Source organism: Mustela erminea, chromosome 18, assembly GCF_009829155.1.
Source record: "Mustela erminea isolate mMusErm1 chromosome 18, mMusErm1.Pri, whole genome shotgun sequence".
NCBI lineage: Eukaryota > Metazoa > Chordata > Mammalia > Carnivora > Mustelidae > Mustela > Mustela erminea.
In genome coordinates this window covers 42,270,763-42,282,683 of record NC_045631.1, presented here as the reverse complement: position 1 = coordinate 42,282,683, position 11,921 = coordinate 42,270,763, and the positions used below count along the sequence as shown (strand labels likewise).

Below are 11,921 nucleotides of genomic sequence, written 5' to 3'. Positions count from 1 at the left end.
GTTTAATGTCAACCTTTTCTTATGATTAACAACAGTGCCTTGCTCCTCCTGCTAGTCTCCCAGAAGTGGGAAAATTTCCTTCAAATCCTAGTTTACAGGCAAACAGGTTAGAATGCGTGACTTGATCTGAGTTGGGGAAATTGCAAAGGTGGGTTTCCTCGAAGAAGCCATCTCTGGCCAGCCAGAGGCTCCTTCTTACCTATAGAAATGGGTTGGAGACACGTGTGTGGGCAGAGCTGAACGTAAATCTTCCCAGTTATGAGCAGGTTATTCCCATTTCTGCTGAGAACTGACCCGTGCACGTTGTTGGTTCCAAGAGATGATACAGGAGCATCTACCACAGTGCCAATAGAAAACATTCAACATGCACCAGCCGCTGTTATGATCACCCCTAGGCACAGTCAGAACTGAAGGATAGCTTAGCTGTTGCTACTGATGAAAGATTTTATTCAGGGTAAAAGCGAAATGAGTAGTTGCTTCGGATAAATTTCAAAAAATTAAAACCTGGATTATTTGTCACCATCCTACAGATTCGGTTTCGGATCTCCCTTCTACTGAGGTTGAGCAAAAGGACCAGGTTCAGGGTCTTTCTCATGGGTTTCAGATTCAGGGTCTCAAGGTCATCACCCATGGCTTGATCATTGAGTAATGAGTTCAGTTTGCTTGGTTCCATGTTCTCTGATGATGTGGGATGTGGCATTCCTTTGAGGCTTTGGTTTGCCTCGGATAAGAAATGCAACATTTGTAAACTACCAAGTCTGTTAAATGTCCTAAGCTTGTATTTGATATTCCAGGTTGAGTAAAACATTACTTTGGCTGCACCTTCCTTTCTGGCCTTTCCTGGACACTTGGCCTCCGGGAGCACAGGTTTGTTGGGGAAGCGAAGAGGCAGAGGTATGAGGTGGGGAAAGGAAAGTGTGTCAGGGATCAGGAGGAAGACAGCTAGTTAGAGCCCTGAGACTGGGGTCCCATTACCCCAGGGGGGATAACCTTCAAAAGGAAGCCAAGAGAAAATTAAAACAATGAAGGTGGGGCGCCTGGGTGGCTCAGTGGTTTAAGCCTCTGCCTTCAGCTCAGGTCATGATCTCAGGGTCCTGGGATCGAGCCCCACATCGGGCTCTCTGCTCAGCGGGGAGCCTCTCTCTCTGCCTGCCTCTCTGCCTACTTGTGATCTCTCTCTGTCTATCAAATAAATAAATAAAAATCTTTTAAAAAAAATAAATAAAACAATGAAGGTGAAGAGCTGAAGCTTTTTGTATGGAGTTACGTGAAATTCATCTTCCTTAGGAAACAAACAAAAGAGGCTATTTAATTCTGTATTGTTTTCTCAAGGAATAGCAAAAAAGAAATAACCCTAAAAGTGATCCTGTTTGTGGATTGTTTGCTCATTGTTTCATTCTTTTGTCATGTATCTATACAACACCAGGGCACACTAATATGAATAGGGGAAGCAGAGGTAACAGACCCCTGTGTCCATGGCCTTGTGGAGGAGATAAACACAGAGCAAAGTCAGCACAGAGTGCAGAGCAGGGGGCTTATCTTGGGGGTGGGTGCAGGGAGAGGCCAGAGAACTGGAGAAACCTATTTTGAAAGAGGTGGTGCCTGGCCTGAGCCTTGAATGTTTGGTAGGAACGGGCCAGGTGAAGAAAATCGAGGAGGATACAAACCAAGAAGAGAACAAGCAAGGGGACACCTGACTGACTCAATTGGTAGAGCATTTGATTCTTGATCTCAGAGTTGTGAGTTGGAGCTCTTGTTTTTTTTTTTTTTTTTTAAGATTTTATTTATTTATTTGAGAGAGAGAGAATGAGAGAGAGAGATCACGAGCAGGGGAAGGTTAGAGGGAAAAGCAGACTCCCTGCTGAGCAGGGAGCCTGATGTGGGACTCGATTTGAGGACCCTGGGATCATGACCTGAGCCGAAGGTAACCGAGTAAGCCACCCAGGCATCCTGGGGGAGGGTTTCTTAATAAAAAAGAAGAAGAAGAAGAAGAAGGAGGAGGAGGAGGAGGAGGAGGAGGAGGAAGAGAGGCAGAGAAAGGAGAGGAAGAAGAGGAAGAAAAAGGAGGAGGAGGAGAATGAATAGTCAAAAAGAATAGGTAAAAGAAATAAATGGTTCATGATAAATAAAAATGTAAAATGATACTCAGTCTCACTAGTAATCAGAAAAATTCAAATTTAAGGCAAAATATTAGATAAGCAAAAATTTAAAGATATTTAGTGTTGATGAAGGTTCTGAGAAATGGATGCTTTAATACAGTATTTTTATATTGGTGGTAGTTTAAATGGATACATGGAGGGTAAACTGGCTATTCTCTTGATATGTAAATCACATGACTTTTGACTGGCAATTCTACTTGCAGGAATCACCCGAGTCCCTGATAGCTAGGCACGCATGCTGGGACATATGCACAAAGATGTATGTATAGGGATGGGGGCTACAAGGGGTTTATAATGCTAGAAAGCAACCTGGCTGTCCATGTATCCATCCAGCGGGGTGGGTTTAAATAAACTTACAGCTATCCTTATTAAGGAACACAAAGGAGTCATTTTCTAAAAAGATTTTATTTATTTATTTGAAAAAGAGAGAACCTGAGAGGGGAGAGGTCAGTGGGAGAAGCAGACTCCCCGCCAAGCAGGGAGCCGCATGTGGAACTCGATCGTGGGACTCCAGGATCATGACCTGAGCCAAAGGCGGTTGCTTAACCAACTGAGCCACCCACACACCCCAAAGGAGCCATTTTAAAGAAAGATAAGATAGAGCTGCCATCAGCATGGTAAGGTGGCTAACACATGGTAGGTGACAAAAATAAGTTTTGTCAAAAAAAATGAAAGTATTTTGGAGTGCACACGGAGGAAAAAAGATGTGTGTGTGTGTGTGTGTGTGTGTGTGTACGCGCATGTGCACGAGTTGAGGGGGGTCCAATGGTGGGGAAGCAGCAGCATGTGTGCGGGCTGGATGTGAGAGGTGGCATGTTGAGTTTAGGGTGAAGGAGAAAAAAGTGTCAGGTAGTGAAATGGAGAAGTCAGCCAGGACCAGACGAGATGTGCCTTGCAAAACGGGAAGCTGATGAAGGTTGCTGAATTGGGCTAGAGAAGGATTCCTCCGGCATCAGTGACACAGGTATGCTAGAATAAAGCAAGGGGCAAGGTTACCATGCAGCCCTGAAAGGAGCAGGTCCCTGCCCAAGTTTAGAGAAGAGGGGACCAGTTCTAGAGACACTGAGTGGGGAGACTCTGGAGGAGTTTAAGATGATGGGGGCGCCTGGGTGGCCCAGTGGGTTAAGCCGCTGCCTTCGGCTCAGGTCATGATCTCAGAGTCCTGGGATCAAGCCCCACATCGGGCTCTCTGCTCAGCAGGGAGCCTGCTTCCTCCTCTCTCTCTGCCTGCCTCTCTGACTGCTTGTGATCTCTGTCTGTCAAATAAATAAATAAAATCTTTAAAAAAAAAAAAAGATGATGGATTCTGCAATGGGGGTAAAGGAGAGAAAGGAGTATGAGCAGACAGATTTCAGTCCCAGGGTGATGACCGAAACACAGGGAATTCAGGAAGAACGTGGATGCATAGGCTGAGTTTGAGAGGCCTGGGAATATCCAGATGGAGCTAGGGTCCCAGGAGGTGACAGAGAATTCACGGGTCTCGAGCTAAGGAGCAAATTCTAGGTGGAGAGTGAGGCATACCCAAGTGGCAGTTCAAGCCATAGAGGTAAATAGGGTCGTTTAGCAAGAATTTGTGGGGTGGGATGGTCCCAGACTGGAGAAGGACAGGAAGAGAGCCTGACACAATACAACACTTAACGGGGCGGGAAGGAGGAGTGCATTGCAAAGACAAAAGGAAGGAGCCAGCAAAAAGCAGAAGAAAAACTAGTGTGTATCAATGAGGTTGGATTGCCTGTTCACTTCTGGCAGAGCCCTGGTTTTGTTCTGCATTCCACCCTTCTTCCCAGTGGTTTGGCAGTGAATCCTGATTAATCCAAGCCAGTTATGGTCACCACAGTTTCCTTGCCAGGGACTGATTTAGGAAGGGACATATGATGCAATTCAGGCCAATGTGATGTGAGGAAAGACTTCTGGGGGCTCCTGGGGAAGGTCTCCTCCCGGATTAGAAATAAACATACAGGAAGAGACACATCCTGTTCTTTAGCGGCGTGTTATCACATTTGGGCATGGCTCTTGGAACTGCTACAGTTGTTTTTTAAGGTGTAGAGGTGTTGAGGATAAGCCATCATGGTGAGGTGGTAGAGCAAAAAGACGGAAGGCACCTGGGTCCCGGATGACATTGCGAAGCCATGAAATTGATCAGCCCGGGAGCAGCTTTGTAGCTGGACTTCTTAAAAGGTAGGATTTATTTGGGGGCGCCTAGGTGGCTCAGTCACTTAAATGTCAGATTCTTGGTTTCAGCTCAGGTCATGATCTCAGGGTCGTGAGATCCAGCTACTCATCGAGACCCTCATCAGGCTCCTCACTCAGCACAGGAGCCTGTTTGAGATTCTCTCCCTCTCCTTCTGCCCCTCTCCCTGCTCACAGAAGCATGAACTCTCTCTCTTTCTCAAAATAAATAAATAGGTAACCCTCTCGGGTCCCTTCTGTCTTTTGGAGCTTTGTACTATCATTCAATATACTTTCCTATTGCTCAATAAAACCTTGTTTTGTGGCCCAAATAAATAAATAAATAAATAACATTTTTAAAAAAAATGTAGAATATATTTTTCCTTATGGTTTAAGCTATCTGATTTGGATTCTGTTTTTTATTTTATTTTATTTTATTTTATTTATTTATTTGACAGAGATCACAAGCAGGCAGAGAGGTAGGCAGAGAGAGAGGGGGAAGCAGGCTCCCTGCTGAGCAGAGAGCCGGATGTGGGGCTCAATCCCAGAACCCTGGGATCATGACCTGAGCCGAAGGCAGAGGCTTTAACCCACTGAGCCACCCAGGCGCTCCTGGATTCTGTTTTTTTTTTTTTTTTTAAGATTTTATTTATTTATTTGACAGATGGAGATCACAAGCAGGCAGAGAGGCAGGCAGAGAGAGAGGAGGAAGCAGGCTCCCTGCTGAGCAGAGAGCCCGATGCGGGGCTCAATCCCAGGACTCTGAGATCATGACCTGAGCCAAAGGCAGCAGCTTAACCCACTGAGCCTCCCAGGCACCCCTGGATTCTGTTTTTTAATTGCACCTCAAGGTGCAGCCATAGGGAAGGAAACAATTCCAAGGAGGAAATGATTTGGAGTAACATGGAGATGGAAAAGGTACCTTCACATTCAGCGGACCATTGGTGACTTTGGTGAGGATATTGACTCCGGGCCATGAGGCCATGACCCTGTGCCATGAAAACCAGATTGCAAAAGCTAACTTACTGTTATATGTAGTTGGCACTAATGGACATTTGGAGAATCATAAAATTGAGACAGGAATGGAAGATAAGGAGGTGAGCAGAGAAGATGGGCTTTAAAACAAGCATTTTATTTATTTATTTATTTATTTATTTATTTATTTATTTTTAAAGATTTTATTTATTTATTTGACAGACAGGGATCACAAGTAGGCAGAGAGGCAAGCAGAGAGAGAGGAGGAAGCAGGCTCCCTGCGCCCCTAAAACAAGCATTTTAATCTGGTGCCGACAGGTCCCCTCCAAGGCATCTCTGGAAAAAATTCACAGGAACAGGGCACCTGGGTGGCTCAGTGGGTTAAAGCCTCTGCCTTTGGCTCAGGTCATGATCCCAGAGTCCTGGGATTGAGCCCCGTAGTATCAGGCTCTGTGCTCATCGGGGAGCCTGCTTCCCTTCCTCTCTCTCTGACTACTTGTGATCTCTGTCTGTCAAATAAATAAATAAAAATCTTTAAAAAAAAAAAAAACCCAAAAAGAATTCATGTGACCCATAAACTTTGGATGGGGAAAAAACTACACCTTGATTTTTCACCTACCTCTAATTAAACTATCGTCTCATCTTCAATTATGACTGCAGGCACCAATCTTCAGTAGTATTAGTAGTAACTGTGACTTTGTCACCTGTAAAAATCACAGCTGTTTTTAATTCACATTACAGTTGACACAGATGTTGCAAAGTAGTGTTTATAATCATCACTACATAAAAATACAGGAGTTCTTTTAGACCCACTTCAAGATTTTGCTATTTAATGCATTAACAAAGGATAGCCAAGAACAAAAGAAAGCAGCACATGTATAACGGTGTCACAAATTTTTAAAATCTATTGTAACAACTGCATTTGCAGTCATTGGTATTCATGGTAAGTTCCATGCATATTTCAGGCTTTCGAGAACATTATCCACCAGACAGCCAAAGGCATCCATGGTGTAAAAAAGGCCGAGAACTCCGACTGCAAAGGAAAAGAGGGAAGGGGAAGTTTGCACAGTGGAGATGGGAACGTGAGGCCTAGAGAACACTGCGTTTGAGAACATGGGAGAGCCTTCCATGTGGCGATGCTGTAGGAGCAGAGAGGGAACTTTGAGAGCCGAGGTCCTGAGGAGGCTGGAGCTATCGGGATGCAGGGCTCAGGTGGAGGGATTAACCACAGGAAGGAAACTTTTCCCACAATAAAGGGAGGAAAGGATGAGTGCAGATAAAAATAAGTGTTTTAGTGGGGTGGCAGTGGGGGACAGGAAGTTGAGGGGGCTTCTGACTGATGGTTTCTATTTTCACTGTCAAGTAGGAGTGAAGTTATCTGCTGAGAGTGAGGATGACAGGCGAGGTGATAAGGTAGGGAACAGAAGAGGGCTGACAAGGACGAGTAGAGGGACCAGCGGCTCACCACCCGGTTGTCATGGAAACACTTCTTCGTGTGGGTGTTCAGCTGCTCAAGTGTAGGAGTCAGAGGGCAGAAAGGCAGCTAGAGCTGGGGCTGGGGTTTTACCGGGAGGATGAGGTGAAGATCACGGGAATACAGGAGGGATGGACCAGCTTGTCCAGAAGCTGTGTGGAGAAGGGTGTGCAGCTAGGAAGGGGGTGCTACCTTGGAGTAAAAGCCACATATCAACATTAGGAGGAAGAATGGGACAAAGGGAATGAGAACATGGAGGTACTGAAAGTGATGGTCCGAGAGGGAGCTGGTCAAGTTTAAGGTTAAGTTTAAGTAGTTCACAGGATGGCAAGTGCTGAGGTCCATCCATTGTGTGGGTGACAAGGAAAGAAAGAGTACAGGGCATTAGAGGTCAGGAGGTCAAGTCCAGGCAAGACCATCCATACGGATCTAAAAGTCACCTGGGAGGAAGGCAAAGCTTGGAGTGGAAGGTCCAGAGGACGTGGAGGAGTGATCTGGAAATAGATGGATCATTGGAGCAAGTGGGAGAAGAATCTGATGGTGGTGGATAACATGGGCCTCAGAGGAGGAGGAGGGCCTTTCAGCAAGGTAAAATGTAATTGTCTAAAAGTAGCAATAAGGATTTAGAGAACCAATGTCCAGAGTAGCCAAACTATGAAAAGAGCCTAGATGTCCATCGACAGAAGAATGAACAAAGAAGATGTGGTAGATATATATGTATATATATATAGACATACATATATATGTATATCTATATCTATACATATATATCTCTAGAGATATATATGTATATATACATATATACACATATATAGATATATGAGATATATCTATATCTATAGAGATATAGATATACATATATATATATATACACACACACACACACAATGGAATATTATGCGGCCATCAAAAAATGAAATCTTGGGACGCCTGGGTGGCTCAGTTGGTTGGACGACTGCCTTCGGCTCAGGTCATGATCCCAGAGTCCCGGGATCGAGTCTCACATCGGGCTCCCAGCTCCATGGGGAGTCTGCTTCTCCCTCTAACCTTCTCCTCGCTCATGCTCTCTCTCACTGTCTCTCTCTCTCAAATAAATAAATAAAATCTTAAAAAAAAAAAAGACTTAAAAAAAAAAAAGAAAGAAATCTTGCCACTTGCATCAACATGGATGGAACTAGAGGGTATTATGCTAAGCGAAATAAGTCAATCAGAGAAGGACAATTATCATATGATCTCTCTGATATGTGGAATTTGAGAAACAAGGCAGAAGATCATAGGGGAAGAGAGGAAAAAATGAAATGGGATAAAACCAGAGAGGGAGACAAACCATAAGAGATTCTTAATCTCAGGGGGCACCTGGGTGGCTCAGTGGGTTGGGCCGCTGCCTTCGGCTCGGGTCATGATCTCAGGGTCCTGAGATTGAGTCCTGCATCGGGCTCTCCGTTCGGCGGGGAGCCTGCTTCCCTCTCTCTCTCTCTGCCTGCCTCTCTGCCTACTTGTGATCTTTCTCTGTCAAATAAATAAATAAAATCTTAAAAGAAAAAAAAAGAGATTCTTAATCTCAGGAAACAAACTGTGGGTTGCTGGACAGGAGGGTGGTGCCAGGGTTGGGGTGATTGGGTGATGGACATTGGGGAGAGTATGTGCTGTGGTGAGCTCTGTGATTTGCGTAAGAATAATAAATCACATACCTCTACCCCCAAAGCCAATAATACATTATATATTAATTTTTTTAAAAAGGAAAATAATAAAGGTGGCAGTGAGGAGATAAATGAATACCAGCCCACCATGAGGTAGCGAATAGGGATCTATGTTCCTGCTGGGTAACCGTGTCTTCAAAAACTAACTCGCTTTTATGAAAAGGCTAGAGAGAATCAGACAGGTGTAGACCGGACCTGATCTAGGACAGTGGCTTCCATACCCACAAGATAGTCCCCTCCCATGCCTCACCCCAACCCGGAGGCATCTGCAAACCAGCAGAGGCCTATCTGGTTTCATCACAGTTGTGGGCGTGGGGGGATCCTGGCACTTGGTACCTGGAGATCAGAGATGTATAGTGTCCTGCTGTCTGCAGGAGAGCCCCACAGTAATGAACCGTCCTGCCCAGAATGCCCATAGTGCATCCCCTACACTCTATGGATGAGGAGGCTAGGATTCAGAGAGCTGAGATGTATACGTAGGTTCTGAAGCTTCCCTAGTCTTTTTTTTTTTTTTTAGGATTTTATTTATTTGACAGAAAGAGATTACAAGTAGGCAGAGAGGCAGGCAGAGAGGCAGGCAGAGAGGCAGGCAGAGAGGCAGGCAGAGAGGCAGGAAGAGAGGGAGAGGAGGAAACAGGCTCTCCACGGAGCAGAGAGCCCAATGTGGGGCTCAATCCCAGGACCCTGGGATCATGACCAGAGCCGAAGGCAGAGGCTTTAACCCACTGAGCCACCCAGGCGCCCCTTCCCTAGTCTTGATATTGTATTAAGATCTGTGTGTATGTCTGAGGTCACTGTGGTAATTAATGTTGGTTGGCAAATCCGGGTCCCTCACCCTAGTCACCTCTCAGTGAAAGACTCCTGGGGCAACTTTTTCAAAAAGGCAAGTGCAGCTGGAGGCCGCAGCCTCTTTTGCTCTGCTCCTAGTCTTCTGTTTGGAGCTTGGTCCAGCCGCCATCTTGTACCCATGAGCACCAAGGCCACACATGGGTGATGGTGGGACACAAAGACAGACGGGTCAGATGTTCTGGGTGGCTTCCTAACAGATGCCCCAACCCTGGACGGCTTACCTCTGAACTTACCAAGTGAGAAAAACAAACTATATTATTTATTTAGCTTACTGCTAACTGAATGTTCTGTTAACTGCCGCTGAATGTATTTCTGCCTGATAGAGTCATAGGGCCAGTTAGCAACATCTGAGGCTAAACCCTTGTTTTCTCTCTCACAGTCTAATAACCTTTCCTTGACCGCAGTGGTTCAGTGTATGTTGAAATTTTTGGTCCATTTTGTCTCTACTAATGTTCTCTGTGCTATCAATACATCCCTCCAGCTATGTCAGACTACAGTATTTGGTTAATTAAAACTATTTAGGGGGTGCCTGGGTGATAAGGGTCTGCCTTCAGCTCAGGTCATGATTCCAGGGTCCTGGAATCGAGCCCTGCGTTGGGCTCCCTGCTCGGCAGGAAGCCTGCTTCTCCCTCTCCTCCTGTTTATGTTCCTTCTCTCACTGACTCTCTCTCTCTCTCTCTGTCAAATAAATAAATAAGATCTTTAAAAGAAAACCCTGAAAAAGCTATTTAGACACAGCATGACATACAGAGAGATCAAACTCACTAAGTCATAAACCTGAAATTAATGGAACACTGTGTCAATTATGTTCAAATTTTAAATTTTTTTAAATAAGACTATTTCGGAGGTTATTAACAATTAACTTTTTAAAAAGGGATTTTATTTATTTACTTGAGAGAGAGAGAGCACGAGTGGGCTGGGGGGTGGTGCAGTAGAGGGAGAAGGATACTCCTGCTGAGCAGGGAGCTCGACACAGGACTCAATCCCAAGACCCTGAAATCATGACCTGAGCCGAAATCAAGAGTTGGATGCTTAACCGACTGAGCCACCCCGGGGGCCCCTAAAAATTAACTTTCGACATGGTTTTCGTCTGCTGCTTTCTATGTTGGTTTGTTAAATCAATATGACAAAGTTCTAAGGATAGCTACTTGGCAGTCTAATTGCAATCTGGAAGGTCCAGGCCTGTGTTCACCTTTTAGGACTTTTTTTGTTTTAAGGTTTAGACACCCAGTGCATATAATCTCTACCCCAATCTCTTGTGGCTTGAATCCACAACCCCAAAATCAAGAGGTGACTGTTCCACCAACTGCACCAGCCAGGCACCCTCTCACCTTTTAGTGCTTCTTATGAACAGTTTTGGGTTTTTTTTACTTTTTTTTACTATGTTCAGTTCACCAGCATATAGTAACATCATTAGTTTCTGATGCAGTATTCAGCGACTCGTTAGTTTTGTGTAACACCCAGTGCGCATCACAACACATGCCCTCCTTAGCGCCCATCACCTGGCTACCCCCTCCCTCCACCCCCCCTTCCCTCTGTAACCCTCAGTTTGTTTCCTGGGACTTCTTATGAATAGTTTTTGTTTGCTTGTTTCTGAGCTCCTATATTCTTAGTCCTGGCCGGCCCGCCCCTCTGGCTCCTCACCTCTCCAGTTCAAGACTGGCTGTTGACCCAAGGGCCTGCAGGTCTCAAGCCGTCCCTTTGTGCAGGTTCTCAAGGCAGTCCTGTGACGGTTCTGAGCTTTCCCGAGTGAAAAGTCCCTTCACCTACTTGCTTTGTCGCTGCCTACGACTTAATGATAGAAGGACGTCAGCGAGTGTGTTTTCTGGATTGATCAAGACCAAACAGGCTGAAGCGGTGAATTCTCCCTGGTTGAGTCACCCTGTCCTCAAATAAGGAGCCAATGAACCAAGGAGCCCTGGAAACCACCTGTGTCCACCTCCCTGGGTCACCTCTCCTCCGCAGCTCAGAAACCGTGGTGGCTTAAGGTGGTTTTCTGTTAATCACAGGTTGAAGCCAAGTCATTCTCAAACTGTTCTCATGTTGGAATCAAATCCCTAATCTGAGTTGACATCTGTGTGACAGGTTTCTTCCTCCCTGGTGTATTAATGAAGCGTCTGAGGGTACAGAGAAAAAACCTTAGACTCTGGTAGCCTTCACTTTGTTAATATAGAGAGGCCTTTTTTCTTTTTTTTAAAGATTTTATTTTTTAAAGATTTTATTTTTAAGAAATCTCTGCGTTGGGCTATGGTGAGTGCTGTGAAGTGTGTAAACCTGGTGATTCACAGACCTGTACCCCTGGGGCTAACAATACATTTTATGTTAATAAAAAAATAAAAAAATTTAAAAAGAGAGAAATATCTATGTTGGGGCTCCTGGGTGGCTCATAGGTTAAGCCTCTGCCTTCAGCTCAGGTCATGATCTCGGGGTCCTGGGATTGAGTCCCGCATCGGGCTCCCAGCTCCACAGGGAGTCTGCTTCTCCCTCTCAAATAAATAAATAAAATCTTTTTAAAAATTTTAAAAAGAGATTTTATTTATTTGACAGAGAGAGACACAGTGGGAGAGGGAACACAAGCAGGGGGTGTGGAAGAGG

At 45.1% G+C, this 11,921-nt stretch overlaps 1 long non-coding RNA gene across 2 annotated transcripts; it reads right to left on the bottom strand.

The window, feature by feature from the left end:
* Positions 1-204: 204 nt before the first annotated feature.
* On the bottom strand, positions 205-11,079 carry LOC116577806. Of its 2 annotated transcripts, none has more exons than XR_004280623.1 (3): positions 10,971-11,079; positions 5,923-6,007; positions 205-334 (listed from the first exon to the last, which is right to left on the bottom strand). It is a non-coding gene; the product is annotated as an uncharacterized LOC116577806 (long non-coding RNA). The 2 variants fall into 2 exon arrangements; XR_004280622.1 differs by lacking the exon at positions 205-334 and adding an exon at positions 2,688-3,128.
* Between the last annotated feature and the right edge of the window lie 842 nt (positions 11,080-11,921).